Raw genomic sequence first — 15,096 nt, forward strand, 5'->3', positions numbered from 1 at the left:
CTTCTTCCCATTTTAATTTTTTTTTAATATATGAAGCTCCATGAGATGTTTGTATATTTTAGAGATTAATGCCTTGTCAGTTGCTTTGTTTGCAAAGATTTTCTCCCATTCTGTGGGTTGTCTCTGTTTTGTGTGTGTGTGTGTGTGTGTGTGTGTGTGTGTGTGTGTGTGGTTTCCTTTGAAAATGAAAAACAGAACTGGGAAAAAGCAAGCTTACTGACTTCAAACAACTACAAAGCTATAGTAATCAAAACAGTATAGTATTGGCACAAAAACAGTAATACAGATAAGTGGAATAGGATAGAAAGCCCAGAAATAAACCCAAGCACCTATGGTCAACTTATCTATAACAAAGGCGGCAAGAACATACAGTGAGGAAAGACAATCTCTTCAATAAGTGGTGCTGGGAAATCTGGGCAGCTACATGTTAAAGAATGAAATTGGAGCATTCTCCAACACCATACACAAAAGTAAACTCAACATGTATTAAAAACTTTAGTGTAAGGCCAGATACTATAAAACTCCTAGGGGAAAACACTCTGGCATAAAATGCAACAATTTCTTATTTGATCCACTTCCTAAAATAATGAAAATAAAACCAAAAATAAACCAAAGTGTCTCAGTTTTTAAATTTCTCATTTCCTCAACAATGTAAAAAGTAGTATTATACCACTGATAAACTCACTCCATTTTATTAATTTCTATTAATGATTTCCAAAAGTGTAATAGATTTTATGATAGATTTTATGTTACAATAAAAAGTACTTGTAGATCAGGGATAGAAACTATTCATAGCATTTATACCAATGTGTAAACTTGAAAAAGTAACATATCACTTTTCAAAAAACTAAAAATAATAACTTCCTAAAACTTTCATAAAATTCCTAGCACTTAGCATACTTAGGGTAATTCCATCTATTGACAAGGACTTTTTAAAATTGATTTTATATAAAATGAAAAATCCTGTACTTGTTCAAATAAATTCTAATGTAAAATAACCCCCCAAACAAAAATTAAGATTTCTCATTTAGTCTGTTTCCTTTTATGTCTATATGTGTAGAATACTTGAACTGATATTTGTATCCAGTCTGAATTTTTGAAGGCATAAAAGATGAACCAAAATAAAGCAGCACAGAAAAAAAAAAAAAAAACAAACAGAGGCTTTTATGAAAAAGGAAATTCATCATGAAAATAATCAGCAGCCGAACAGCTGAAGGAAGTGAGAGAAGTGCTGAGGTGGCAAAATCCATCCCTGGCACAATCCATGGATTTTATTTTGTCCTTGCCTTTTAAACTGATTAATTGTTTCTTACTCACCTCTCAGCTGAGACTACAAGGAAGCAAGGAGGAATTTTCTATTTCTTTTACAAATCAAATTTTCATTGTTTGGGTGGAGAAAGAAATACATTTTGACCTATTGATAAACTTCAGTTAATTCTGAAGCATAGTAATCACAGTGATGCAAACATGAAAGTATCCAACACTTCCTTCCATGCACAGGTAAGGGCTTTGCTTCCTATCTCATTGAGAAAATAGAAGCAACCAAAAGAAGATATGCACAAATTCCTGCCATTCAAACACTCACCCATATCCCATGCATCTACCTCTTCCCATCCCCGGTACATTAGATTGGTTCAAATCTCTGTATTAGAAGTAGACCAAACACTTCACTTAAATACTAGATGCTATTCTTTCCAGCCCACTCAAGAACATTACTCAAGCAACTCTTTCCTCTCTCCTGCTTCAGAAATTTAGGCAGAGACAGAATAAAAAAAAAATTATCACACTGCTAGCAGGTAATGGAGGTAGGGTTTAAATTCAGGCATCTTGGCTCTGGGTGTATTCTCTTTTCTGTATTGCACTACAGTTAAGAAAAACTCCTAGAAAAAGTTTTCTACTGGCTATCTCTCAGAGCTATCTTCCTGTACTCTCTTACACCACTCCAATCAAGCTTTGTCCCCATCACTCCATTGAAATTATTTTTATCAGCAATGGCCTCAGTGTTGAAAACATCTTTCGTTTTTGTGATCTCTCAGTACTATTTGATGCCTAGTCACTCCCACCTTGGCTCTAGGACCTCCCATTCCTCTGGTCTTGTTCCTGTCACTGGAGCACTTCCTCAGCAACCAAAGCCACTTTGCCAATTAATCTCACCTCCCTGGACTCTGCAGGGACAGTGCCTAAGGGCTTTGTCCTTGAATCTCTTCTCTGTCTCAGCACATCCTCAATGGCCATATTTCATGTCATTGCTTTAAATACTGTCTATTTGTAGGCTGATGATGCCCAAATTTGTGTCTCTAGTTCAGGTCTTTATCAGCAAAGTTATTTAGTAGTAATGCTTTGTTTAGTGATTCATGTTTTCAAAGAGTTTAACAGAATAATGATTTTTGGAAATTATTTCATAATTGAATGTCAGAGTTATTTTTGTTTCTTTGTGAAAATATGCATCAGTGTAACATAGAGTTAGGCTATGAAACATAATGGGTAACCAGACCTACTTTGGCCTTATGTACTAAAAATTATCAAGAAATAATCTTATCCTTAGTTAAAATAAATCAGAAAATTGAGCTTTTAAAAAATTACTATGTTGTATAACAAATATGTATACATGTAATTATTTGGGTGTGGCATGGGAGATTCAAGTATGTAATTATTAGTTATAGATTATAAAACCAATATTTTTTAACACAGAAAGCCAAAAAAATCCAGCAACTATTTTTATAACTAAAAAAGATAACCAAGATTGCAAAACAAAAGATAAATTTAAGCAAATGAAAATCTTTGGAGAAACTATATCAAGTGTTAAATGATATGATGGTCTACTTATTTGAAACATTGTCATAAGAGGAAGCAGAGTGATATGTCAGGAGGGACTAAAGTTTTCAGAGACTTGCAGATTAGGACAAGGAGTTTTGCCTTTATTCATAGCACTATGAAGCTGGAGTCTCTCAACCCCTGACAATGAGAAGCTATTAAATTAGGTTACATCAGACTTGTGAGAAGTTTCCTTTGGACAATTGTGTGGGGAATAGGCAAAGACAGGAGTAAATTCAGGAATACAAGTACAGCAGAACACTGAGGATGGTAGATTGGACTGAATTATGATGAGACTGGGAGATAGAAAGATATGGAAGGATTTGAAAGATATTCTACGGGGAATGTGCATCACTTTGAGATTGGTAGAATATAAATGTTGAGATACAGGAAGTATCAGAAGTGGTTTCTATATTTATGGATTGGATGCAAAAATAGTGGTTCTCTAAACTGAGATAGGGAAAACTGGAGGAAAACAAAATTGCAAGTAGAGGAGGAGCCTGAACAAGATCTTGAATGTGGGGCCATTGAGATGTCTCAAGGGACGTAGCAGATAGGCCAGAAGATACATATCTGGATTTCAGAGGAAGAATCTCGTCTGAAAATATGAATTTATCAATGAATAGAAATTGCTTAGGTTTTACATATGTTTTAGATAACTGTTGAATAAAGGAAAGGAACTAACATTTATTGACTAACGTGAGAAAAAGCTGAGTTTCATGCCTCATTCAATTCCTACATGTCTATGAAGTAGATATTATAACATCTTTTATATAGACGAATACATTGAGCCTCAGACAATTTATCTAAATGTATACATAAATGACAGTTGGTATTAGAAGCCAAGTCTTTTATTCCAGATGTGTTCCTTTCAGTTAAGATCTCTTCAAATTAGTATATTGACTTAAACAATACCAATAACTTAAACTTGAGTGGATCTGCATTAAGGAATATATATTATGTGGGAACTGGACCACTGAGGAGATGACTAAGAAGGGATTCTTTAACTATGACTTAGCCCTTTTTAAAAACAACTTTGTTGAGATATTCAGATACTGTACAATTTTCTCATTTAAAATACCCAATTCAATGTGAAATTTTATATATTCACAGATATGTGCAACCATTATCACAGTCAATTTTAGAATATTTTCATCATGTCAGAAAGAAGATTTGAACACTTAGGCTATCGCTCCCATATCCCTGCCTCACCTAGGCCCTAAACAACCATGAATCTACTTTCTGTCTCTGTACATTTCCCAATTTTCAATCTTCATATGAATAAGATAATATCCTATGAGGTCTTTGTGATTAACTTCGTCAATGGCATATTTTCAAGGACCCATCGTCTATTTAAAGCCTTCTTTCAGTGACATCTAGGCTATTAACATAAGTATCCTTCCAAGCAGCTTTTTTAAAAAATTGATTCAGCTGTTCTCACCTCCTGTGTTTTGCTCAAGGCCAGCAATTGACTGATAACACGGTCCCACCGTATCATCCAGAGGAATTTGTTTTCACTAAGTCAGCACCATCTTCTCAATTATCCTCCTGCTTCACTATATTTAAACTATTTCAGCAATATTCTCATCTCATAATTTTCCCTTGAAGGAATGCAGAACAGGCACATCGTCATTAATGTTCAGCATTTTTTCAATGCTGAGCTTTCCTCTAGCTTAATTGCACTTTCACTGATGCAAATTTGGTGAACAAATAAGATTTAATGTAGTCTATTTAATAGTGTCAGGAAATCCTTCAGGTCTTCAACTGCATGCTTGTTTTGAAGTCTCTGAAATATCCTTACTTTCTGCCTTCCAAATATTGACAGATGCTTCCTTTTCTATTCTGTTACCTACAAGCCTCTCTGATAGCAATTTCAAACTTTTCATGGTTGAGATACAATTCATGCGTCAGGAGTCAGATTCTCCTACCAAAATAGCTTTGGCTCCCAGATAACCAAAATTTTAGTTTTCTGAGTTTTTTTGGATAATTTTGGGTAAGGAATAGTGGATCTGAATTTTATGTGTACTAAGTAGCCTTTCTGAAAAGGCAAATAGGGAGTTCCTGTCATTGCACAGAGGGAATGAAACGGACTAGTATCCATGAGGATGTGAGTTCAATCCCTGGTCTAGCTCAGTGGATCAGGGATTCACTGTTGCCCTGAGCTGTGGTGTAGTTTGCAGATGCAACTCGGATGCCACCTTGCTATGGCTGTGGTGTAGGCCACAACTGCAGCTCCAATTCAACTCCTAGCCTGGGAACTTCTGTATGCCACAGGTGCAGCCCTAAAAAGCAAAAAAAAAAAAAAAAAAAAAAAAGCTAATAATTCTGTATTCCAAAATGCATCTGGTACCAAGATATTCAGATAATTAACTGGTTTGTTGTCATGGACTATAAATGTCATTTAGGTTAAGTAGTTTGAAATGTTGTACCAATCTTCCATATCCTTCCTGGCTGTTCTATCAATTACTACAAGAAAGGTGTTAAAATTTTCAACTATATTTGCATATTTGTCAGTTATCAGGTGTATATGTATATTTAGGATTCTAATGTATTCTTGATTAATTGACTTTTTAATTGAGTTATAGTTTATGCACAATGTTGTATGGGTTTAAGGTGTATAAAATGTTGGTTTGATTTATTTATGTATTGCAATAGGATTGCCGCCATAGTTTTTAGCTAACACCTCCATCGCCTCACATAATTATCATTTATTTTTTGTGATGACAACACCTACAATCAGTTCTTTAAAAATTTGGAAGTATTACTACAGTATTGTTGATTATAATCACTATGCTCTGCCCTTTTTATCAGTTTGAAAGAACTCTATTTCTGGTAAGGCTCTTATTTGAAGTCTACTGGGTCTGATACTGACATAGTTAACACAAGCTTTATTATGTTTCGTGTTTTCCTGGTATATCTTGTAGAGGGTATATATGCAGTCCATGTCTTACAGTATACAGTATCCCTCGTAAGCAGGATAGAATTATCTTTCTTTTATTTTTAGTCCACCCTGACAGTTTCTACATTTTGATTGGATCTTTTTATCCAATTGTCCTCTTGCTACTTGTTTTCCATCTGTGCCTTTTGTTTTTCTTTGTTTCTCATTACCTATCTTTTTTTGGAATGATCAACCATTTTTAATATTATATCCTATCTCCTGCATTAATGCTTTAAGTCTCATTTTATTGCTTTAAATAAATATCTCTAGGAATTTCAATATGAATCTTTAAAACCATTCTACTTCAAGTTAAATTGTATAATTTCATTCATACAGTAATATAGTTACAAAAATATAATTCTATTTAAACCTTTTTCATCTTTGCGCTGTTATAATTTATTTTTCTTTTATCTAAGTTATAACCTCATAAACATGGGTATAATATTTCTTGAAAGAGTCTTGCCTTTTAGGGAATCTAAGAAAAGATGACCTTTAATTTTTCTCCATTTATTTCACATTTCAGGGGCTCTTTTGGCCTTCCTACAAATTTGAGTTTCCATCAGACAGCATTTTCCTTCAACCTAAATAAGTTATCTACCAGCAATAAAATATCCCAGCTTTGTTTAATCTGAAATATTTTTACTTCACCTCCCAAGATATTTTCATGACATACAGAATTTTTAGGTTGGCAGGTATTTTTTTCTTTCTTTTTTTTTTTTTTTTTGTCTTTTGTCTTTTTTTTTTGTTGTTGTTGTTGTTGCTATTTCTTGGGCTGCTCCCGCGGCATATGGAGGTTCCCAGGCTAGCGGTCGAATCGGAGCTGTAGCCACCGGCCTACGCCAGAGCCACAGCAACGTGGGATCCGAGCCGCGTCTGCAACCTACACCACAGCTCACGGCAACGTCGGATCATTAACCCACTGAGCAAGGGCAGGGACCGAACCCGCAACCTCATGGTTCCTAGTCGGATTCGTTAACCACTGCGCCACGACGGGAACTCCCGGCAGGTATTTTTTTTATCACACATTTTAAAGTTGTCATGTCATTGTTTTCTGACTTCGATCTTTTCTGATGTGAAGTCAGTTGCTAGTCTTAGACTGTCGTTCTTCATCTGCAACACGTTTTCTCTCTTATTGGTTTTTACTTTTGTTATTTGTTTTTATGCCCGCACCTGCAGCACGTGGAAGTTCCCGAGCTAGGTGTCGCATCAACACCTGGTCCTTAAACCACTGAGCTAGGCCAGATATTGAACCCACATCCTCACAGAGACAACATGAGGTCCTTAACCTGCTGAGCCACAATGGGAACTCCTCTCAAGCTGTTTTCAACATTCATTTCTTTACCCCTGGGTTTCACCAGTTGGACTGATGGGCCTACTATGGTTTTCTTTATATTTATCCTATCTGTAGTTGACTAAGCTTCTTGTTTATAGGTTCCTTTCTGTAAACCCATTTGGAAAATTTTTTAGCCAATTTTTTTTTCAATATTTCCCCCTCAGTGATTCAATATGATGAAATTAATTGACATGTCTTCAAGACCACAGATTTTTTTCTGTTGTGTGCAATATGCTATAAAAATCATCCAATGAAATTTTGATATGTGTTTTTTCAGTTCTGTGATTTCCATTTAGTTCTTTTTTTATAGTTTCCAAAGTTCTTTAAATTACCCATCTTATCACTTATTACACATGTTTTATCTTTCAGAATCTAAATATTTATCCCAATTATTTTTGGTGAGTATAAGTTTTAGGAGTAACTATCAGATCTTTGGCTGTAGGAAGCATAAGTGATTGATGTTCTTGCCCAGTGTACTTGGAAACTCATAGTCATGAGTTATCTTGTTCACACTGAGGGCACAGGTCCTATGGGATACTGTTCATAAGATCAGCTAAAGAGGAGAAAAAATACCAAATCTGATTTATAGATGGGTTAGATTTTACATGGTTTCAAAACTAAAATAGGCAGGAGTTGAATCTAGCCACATTTAAGAGCATCTGCAAAAGATGGTTAGAGAGGAAGAATCTTTCTAACTAGTAAGCTGCAAGTGTACACCTAGTTATCTACTTCAGTTAAAGGAGAAGTGGAAAGTATAATATGAGATTATAAGCAGGTTCTGAATAAGGGGCTTTAAAGGAAAAGGACTGGAAGATTGGAGCCAAGAAGGTATACAGTCATTTTGGTGGAGGTATGGGGTAATCATGAAGAGTAAAGATTTTTGCATCACATATTAGTACCCACCAGAAAGCATCCACTGCTAAAGAAGCATCAAACAATGATATAGATCTATTGATGTAAGCAAGCCTTTATCATTGACCCAAAGTGGCCTGATTCACAAGAAGGTAGTGCCAGGGTAGCAGACACAGGGTACCCTATACCATAGGCTCTTACTAAGGGCTTCTAACTACTTCTGCTATGAATGACCAGTATGTCAGTAATAGAGACCAATATTACACCTAACTTATGATGCAATTCCTCAAGGTTACCAATTGGCCAGCCAATGTGGTAATTCAAGTGCACCTAGTCCTTTCTATTCTAAAAGGACAGGCAATTTATCCTCAAAGGGATGATGCCTGTTCCAAGTATGTGTTCTTTCCTGCCCACAGAACTTCATCCAGTTTCTTCAAGGGGCTATCAATATTTATACAGCATAAAATGTGACCAGGGGACTCCTCTCAAAGTGAAATACATACAGAAGTGGATCCATGACTATGATATCTGCTGATTATAACACAGCACTATCTAAAATTATAGAATGTTGGCAAAGTCTACTAAGGGTACAGCTACAGCACTAGCCAAATAACAATATGAAAATATGGAATGTCATCCTTCAAAATGCATTAGATACGATACCTTAGTATGATTCAATATGTCTCATAGAATAATTCATGATTTCAGATGTATTATAACAATGAGATGAGAATAAGGATAGTCCTTCTTTTTTTATTGTTATTTCCCCAATACAAATTTTTTTTCTATTCTGCAGCACGGTGACCCAGTTACGCATACATGTACGCATGAATTCTCTCACATTATCATGTTCCATCATAAGTGACTAGACATAGTTCCCAGTGCTGCACAGCAGGATCTCATTGCTAATCCATTCCAAAGGCAATAGTCTGCATCTATTAATCCCAAAGATAGCCCTTCTTAACATTGTTCCCAATGCCTCCCTGGGGAATTTGTGCTTCTCATCCTGATTATTCTGGGCTTTGCAGGATTAGAAGTTTTGTCTCTAAAGGGAGTGTACTCTTGCCAAGGGGCATAGCAAGGATCCTATTGAACTAAATTTTGGCTACAAGTAAGTCACTTTGGATTTCTTGTACCTAGGGACCAGAAAGTAAGAAAAGAAGTCACCATAATGTCAGAGAGAAATGAACCTGATTGGCAGGAAGAAGTGAGCCTGCTTTTATATAAAAAAATAGTAAAGAATAAATGTGCAACACAGGTGAATCATTTTCATGCATTTTGACATCCCTTTGATTTTAAAATGTGTCCCTTCTGAGGTATCAGTGGGAAAAAGGGTATTTACTGGATCCCTAATTTGTCAGGACTTGAACTAAAAATTCTGTCACCCTTACAGTGAAAAGTAGCTAAAATCTCTCCTAATCACTGTCAAACTTTGAACTGTAGCTTCCTACTGGGCTCCTTGGAGTCTTTTTGCACAAGAAATAAAGTTTGGGGGTTAGCAAAGAATTTGAGGGCATTTTATACTTTTCAGATTTCAGAAGTCCTTGGGTTCTCTCTCTTTTTCTTTCTAGGATTTTTGTCCTTCAATTTTTAGTTAGTCTGGTATCTCTGAATTTATACTCTGTATAATCAGGTCAATAAAAGTTTATTTTCTGTTTAAATTTTATCAGCTGGTATTGGTGAGAGTACTTGAGTAAAAATTTCTCCTATTGTGTCACCCTTGTTTTCAAAACTAGCTTCTCTCCAGTTTCTGCCTGATTTTGGTGTTTCTCCGGGGTTTTCAGTATTTCTTTATAATATTTTCAGAGTTAACTATGATTAGTCCAATGACTGGAATTCCACAATTACTTGAAGCCAGAATCCCCAATTAGCTTTTTATTTGTTTATTTAAATTGCTTTTTTTTGCCACATTTGTGGAATGTGGAAGTTCGTTGGCCAGAGATACTTAACTGACTGAGCCACCAAGGAACTCCCCCAATTAGCATTTTAACACCTCAGTTCTAGGTTTTGATTTGCCTTTTATTTAATCAATGACTAATAGAATAAAGTTGCTTGACATAAGACACAGAGAAAAAATACAGGATGCCAAGAAATAAAGTGTGATACAGTATCTATGAAACAAAAATTCTATAAATATAAAATGAGCAGATCTCAATATGATAAAAAAGAACTCAGAAATTTAAGAGTATAGATAAAAAAAACTTCATAATTATAGTTGGAAAAAATTAAGGACACATCCTAAAAAGAAAAGGATGATTTTAAAACCAGGAAACAATTGGGGTTGGTAGATGCAAACTATATTACATCTAGAATGGATAAGCAATGAGGTCTTACTGTACAGCACAGGGAACTATATCCAATCTCTTGGGATAGTACATGATGGAAAATAGTATGAGAGAAAAAGAATGTGTGTGTATGTAAATGTGTGTGTGTATGTATATATATGTGTGTGTATAAATATATATATATAATAGAAAGCAGGAGTTTCTATTGTGGCTCAGCAGTAATGAACCTAACTGGTATCCATGAGGATGCGGGTTTGGTCTCTGGCCTCACTCAGTGGAGTAAGGATCCTGCCTTGTGGTGAACTGTGCTATAGGTCACAGACATGGCTTGTTGCTATGGCTGTGGAGTAGACAGGCAGCTACAGCTCCAATTTGACCTCTCGCCCGGATGGGTGTGGCACTAAAAAGACAAAAAATAAGTAGGAAGCAAAAATGTCACATTTATACAGTCAATTCAGGAGGTCCAAGAGCTTACTCAGTGGTAGGGTAAAGGACAACATAAGGGAAAATGAGGGCAGAGAATGTAGAGAAGGAAATACCAAAAACAAAATTATAAGAATATTGCCTGGTACTAAATGACACAGACTCTGTATTTAGTGAGCTAAATGATGTCTAGAACAATAAATGTGAGGACAGAGGGGAATAGACATAAGCCGAAGAAAATCACAGGATAATGTAAAATATAAGGAATGACAAAGAACTGTTAAATCTTCTGGAGAGAAATAAGATAGTTCATGTATGTGAGCTCAATAGTTTGAATAGTGATGAATGTCTCACCAGCCAAATTGAAAGCAAGAATACCGTAAAAAAGGAATTATTTTAAAAGTGTGAGTGAAATTATTTTCAACTTAGAATTCTATATCTGTCAACCAATCAATTATAAAAATAGAGTAAACAAATTCCAGGTGTGATGACCCCAAAATATTTATTTTTTAATGTGCCATTTATTAAGAATTTATTGGACAGTGTGGACCACAAAAATGAGCATATAAAATTTGGGATTTGGCAAGAAAAAAATCTATCATGGGGCAAATTGAGTGTTCAGATGATGGCAGTGGAGCAGGCCTAAAAAAGAACCAGCCAGGTTGAATTGAAGAAAAGAAGACCTAAGAATGGTGATTCCAGGAAGAAAAATGGAGTTGGGAAGGTGGAGCACATGAAAAATACTTTAGCTAGTCAGGCAGCAGAGCTTTTTTGAGACTTGGGAAACTGCTAATGTGTACATAAAAAATGTCAAATGGAAATGAAGCAATCATTAACTCTAGGACAAAAGTAAGAAGGTGCACAAAAAGGAGGCATATTCAGAATTTATTCCTACTCGAAAGTTGGAAAAACATATTGGAGGAGAGAGGAGTGCCAGGTTGTCACCTTCTAAGATGAAAAGTCAGAAGATAGTGCCTAAAATACTTTTTTCCAAGGTGTATCAATGTGAACATAAAGAGAAAGTAGCCATATAAGTTGGGAATGGGTGATTCTGATAAAGAGTATTTTGGATAAAGTAGAAAAGCAAATGATGTTGCTATTTTCACATTATATATTCTTTAGCAATATTTTATCTTTGCATTGTATTACTCCGATGAAAAATTTGTATTTTAAAATAAACATTACATTTTAAAAGAGGTAGAGAAAAGAAGAAACACCAAAGATTTGATTATGGAAGGGGAAACATATGGAAAAGCATGAAGATTCGATCCTGGTAGGAGTTGCAATAGTGAAACATAGAGTTAGAGGAGATTAGAGGCTTTCCTTGCCAAGATGAATGTCATCCTATAGCTTGTGGCTGACCAGTGACTGTTTCCGAACAGAGAAGTTGTTCAGTAAATTTAACTGGGAATCACTGTGAAATAAAAATGAACTGTAGGAAATTAGGTATAAGGTCGTGAACATCACAGTGCATGTATCTTTTTTTTTTTTTTTTTTTTTTTTTTGTCTTTTGTCTTTTTAGGGCCTGACCCACAGCATATGGAGGTTCCCAGGCTAGCGGTCTAATTGGAGCTGTAGCTGTCAGCCTGCACCACAGCCACAGCAATGCAAGATCCGAGCTGCATCTGCAACCTACAGCACAGCTCACAGTAACGCCGGAGCCTTAACCCACTGAGCGAGGCCAGGGATCGAACCCACAACCTCATGGTTCCTAGTCGGATTTTTTTCCTGTGCCACGATGGGAACTCCTAAATCAACTATACTTTAATTAAAAAAAAGAAAGAGAGCATGAGCCAAAGAAGACTCAACTATAAATCTAAAGGAAAAATACATACATAATTTGCATAAGTCATATATACATACATAAAAGCAGCAGATTTGGGGTATAGCAGATTTATTTTCACATTTTCAGGGTACAGGGAAAGGTGACAGAAAACCATTCAGAGAAGCATTTGTTTGAGCAGCTTTATGTGTACTTAAAGAAGGTACTTTAAATGATGTGACTTTTAATAAAACTTCCTTGTAAGTTAGATTTTCAAATAGCATTAAAAACACAGAGTACTACACAAATATAAAAGGTACCCCCCTGAAAGAAAAGAGCATCCTAAAAAGTCATTTCATTTTTAAGAGAAATAGTTTACCTTTAAGGCAATAAAAAACAAACTAAATTTAGTCACTAAGTCTATTTGTAAACTTTAGCTGTTCCTAAACGGAGCAGTTAGTGCTCTGTAACTATCGTAGGCCCATCAAAGGCTAAGGTTTCAGATAACCTGGATGTATCAGAGCACAAAAAAGATCAATTTCTTCACTCTTTTTTTCAAAATGAGATAAGAGAGTATCTGGTGGTTTAGAAGGAGATGGGGAAATCCGATTAGGTTTTTTTGTTTTTGTTTTTTTCAAAGACGAGTTAATATACTTAAGTTCCTACAGAGTGCTCTAAACAAAATGGCAAAGCATGGAGTTGGGCAACACTAGCTGTTTGGCCTCCTAAAGTGAAGGCATTTCTAAAAAGTGAATAATAAAGTAGATAAAAGATGTAAAGCAAATTGAAAATGGATTTTTCAGTAACTGCCTGACACAACACTGAGGGAGGAAATAGCATGTAATATTGAAGTCAGTCTTTCTGAAGAGTTAGGATAAAATTGTCCTGCATCCATGGGTTACTGTTCAAAAGGAAAACAAAAACAATAGCTGTGATGGGATCTCACTACTCTTAGGGATCTGTATGCAAACAAACAAAAATAAATTCCTAAAATAAAAGCAAAATGCTATAAGCAAAATATAAAGAAATATTTTCCTTCAGCTTCTAAAGTATTTCACAGAGAAGTTATTCCACAATTTTCATTAAATGACTGCTGTCTCCTAAATCCTGCATCATTTTTAAGGGCACTATCATTTCTAAAATTGGTGTTTTTTTTTTTTTTTTTTTTTTTTTTTTTTTTCTGTTCAAAATAACATTTCTTGTCATGTTACCACCCGGGAATCCATTCAGCTCAAACAAAGGAGTGTTATATCAAAAAGTTAAACTTGTATCTTACAGTAAGTTTCTTAGAATTTCATACTAACCATATTTCTAGAATTAAATGAAATATTGTTTTTATATTTTTCAAATCATAAATAAAAATATAAAAAGAAATATGAATAGTAAAGTAGTAAATTCCTAGAAAGGAAAATGTGATCTCAGGGGGCCAAGGATACAGCAGCTTGAACCTGTATCTTAGTTCCCCCATCAGGGATAGAACCTAGGCCATGGCAGTGAAAGTGCCTAATCCTAACTGCTGGACTGCAAGGGCCAGGGGGCATGATAGAGGACCTCAGTCCTTGTCTTTGACCAAAAAGTTCAGCAAAGAGACAGAGATAGTGAACCTGGTAAAGCATTTATTAGAAGCAGAGTAAATGTGAAAAGGATCACAGGGGTGGACTCAGAGAGAAAGTTATGCTTTGAGGGTGGCTTAAACTGCTTATACGGGTGCAGTTTTCCTGTTTCCTTCTGGCCAGTCATCTTGCTCATTACCCATATCTGTTTTGACTCAGGGCCCTCCCAGATATGTGTGTGCCTCTTTTATCTAAGATTGGCAAGGCGCCCACTCCCTTCTCTGACCACTGAGTATCTTTTCTCCACATGTGTGGTTTGTGAGGTCTACTTGATTCCCCAAAAAATGTGGTCATCTTATTATTTTACTCCAGAGGAGCACAGCTTTTCTCTGCTCCTGTGTTTATCTTTTCCTTGAAATGTCAGCAGCAGACAAGCTCCTACTGCTCTCAGCCTGGGACCCATCTACATCCTATAACAAATGCATACATATTTCTTTTATGTTGACTTTATTGTCCAAAAAAGAGCTACTTAGCAGTTCCCTTCATGGCTCAGTAGTTAACGAACTCGACTAGGATCCATGGGGATGTGGGTTTGATCCCTGGCCTCACTCAGTGGGTTAAGGATCTGTCATTGCCATGAGCTGTGGTATAGGTCACAGACATGGCTTGGATCTTGCATTGCTATGGCTGTGGTGTAGGCTGGCAGCTACAGCTCTGATTCGACCGCTAGCCTGGGAACTTCCATGTGCTACAGGTGTGGCCCTAAAAAACAAAAACAATAACAACAACAACAGAGCTACTTATTTAACTGATAACAATACCAAAGGCAATAAATAATTGTGTAGAAAACATTTTTTTTATTATAAAGCACTATTCAAATAAAACATTTGAATACCAACTTATGGGTAACTCGATTTGTAAAACTAGCTCATGATTTTCTGTACTAAATAAATCAATAAATAATCAATTTTAAATGTTATGATATAGAAAAAGACCTATTAGGCCTGTTTTGAAGGGGTCTTCTTTACACATCACAGAAGAATGACTAGTGCCTAGAAGGTGTACTGAAGGGAATCAAGTCTGTCACTTTTCTGTTGAGCTATATTTAAAGCAACTCTCAGTTACAATGTTAGTGT

Source organism: Sus scrofa, chromosome 13, assembly GCF_054392235.1.
Source record: "Sus scrofa isolate SSC_HxYL_T2T_F1_AM1 chromosome 13, Sscrofa_HxYL_maternal_Yorkshire_Landrace_v2.0, whole genome shotgun sequence".
Lineage (NCBI taxonomy): Eukaryota > Metazoa > Chordata > Mammalia > Artiodactyla > Suidae > Sus > Sus scrofa.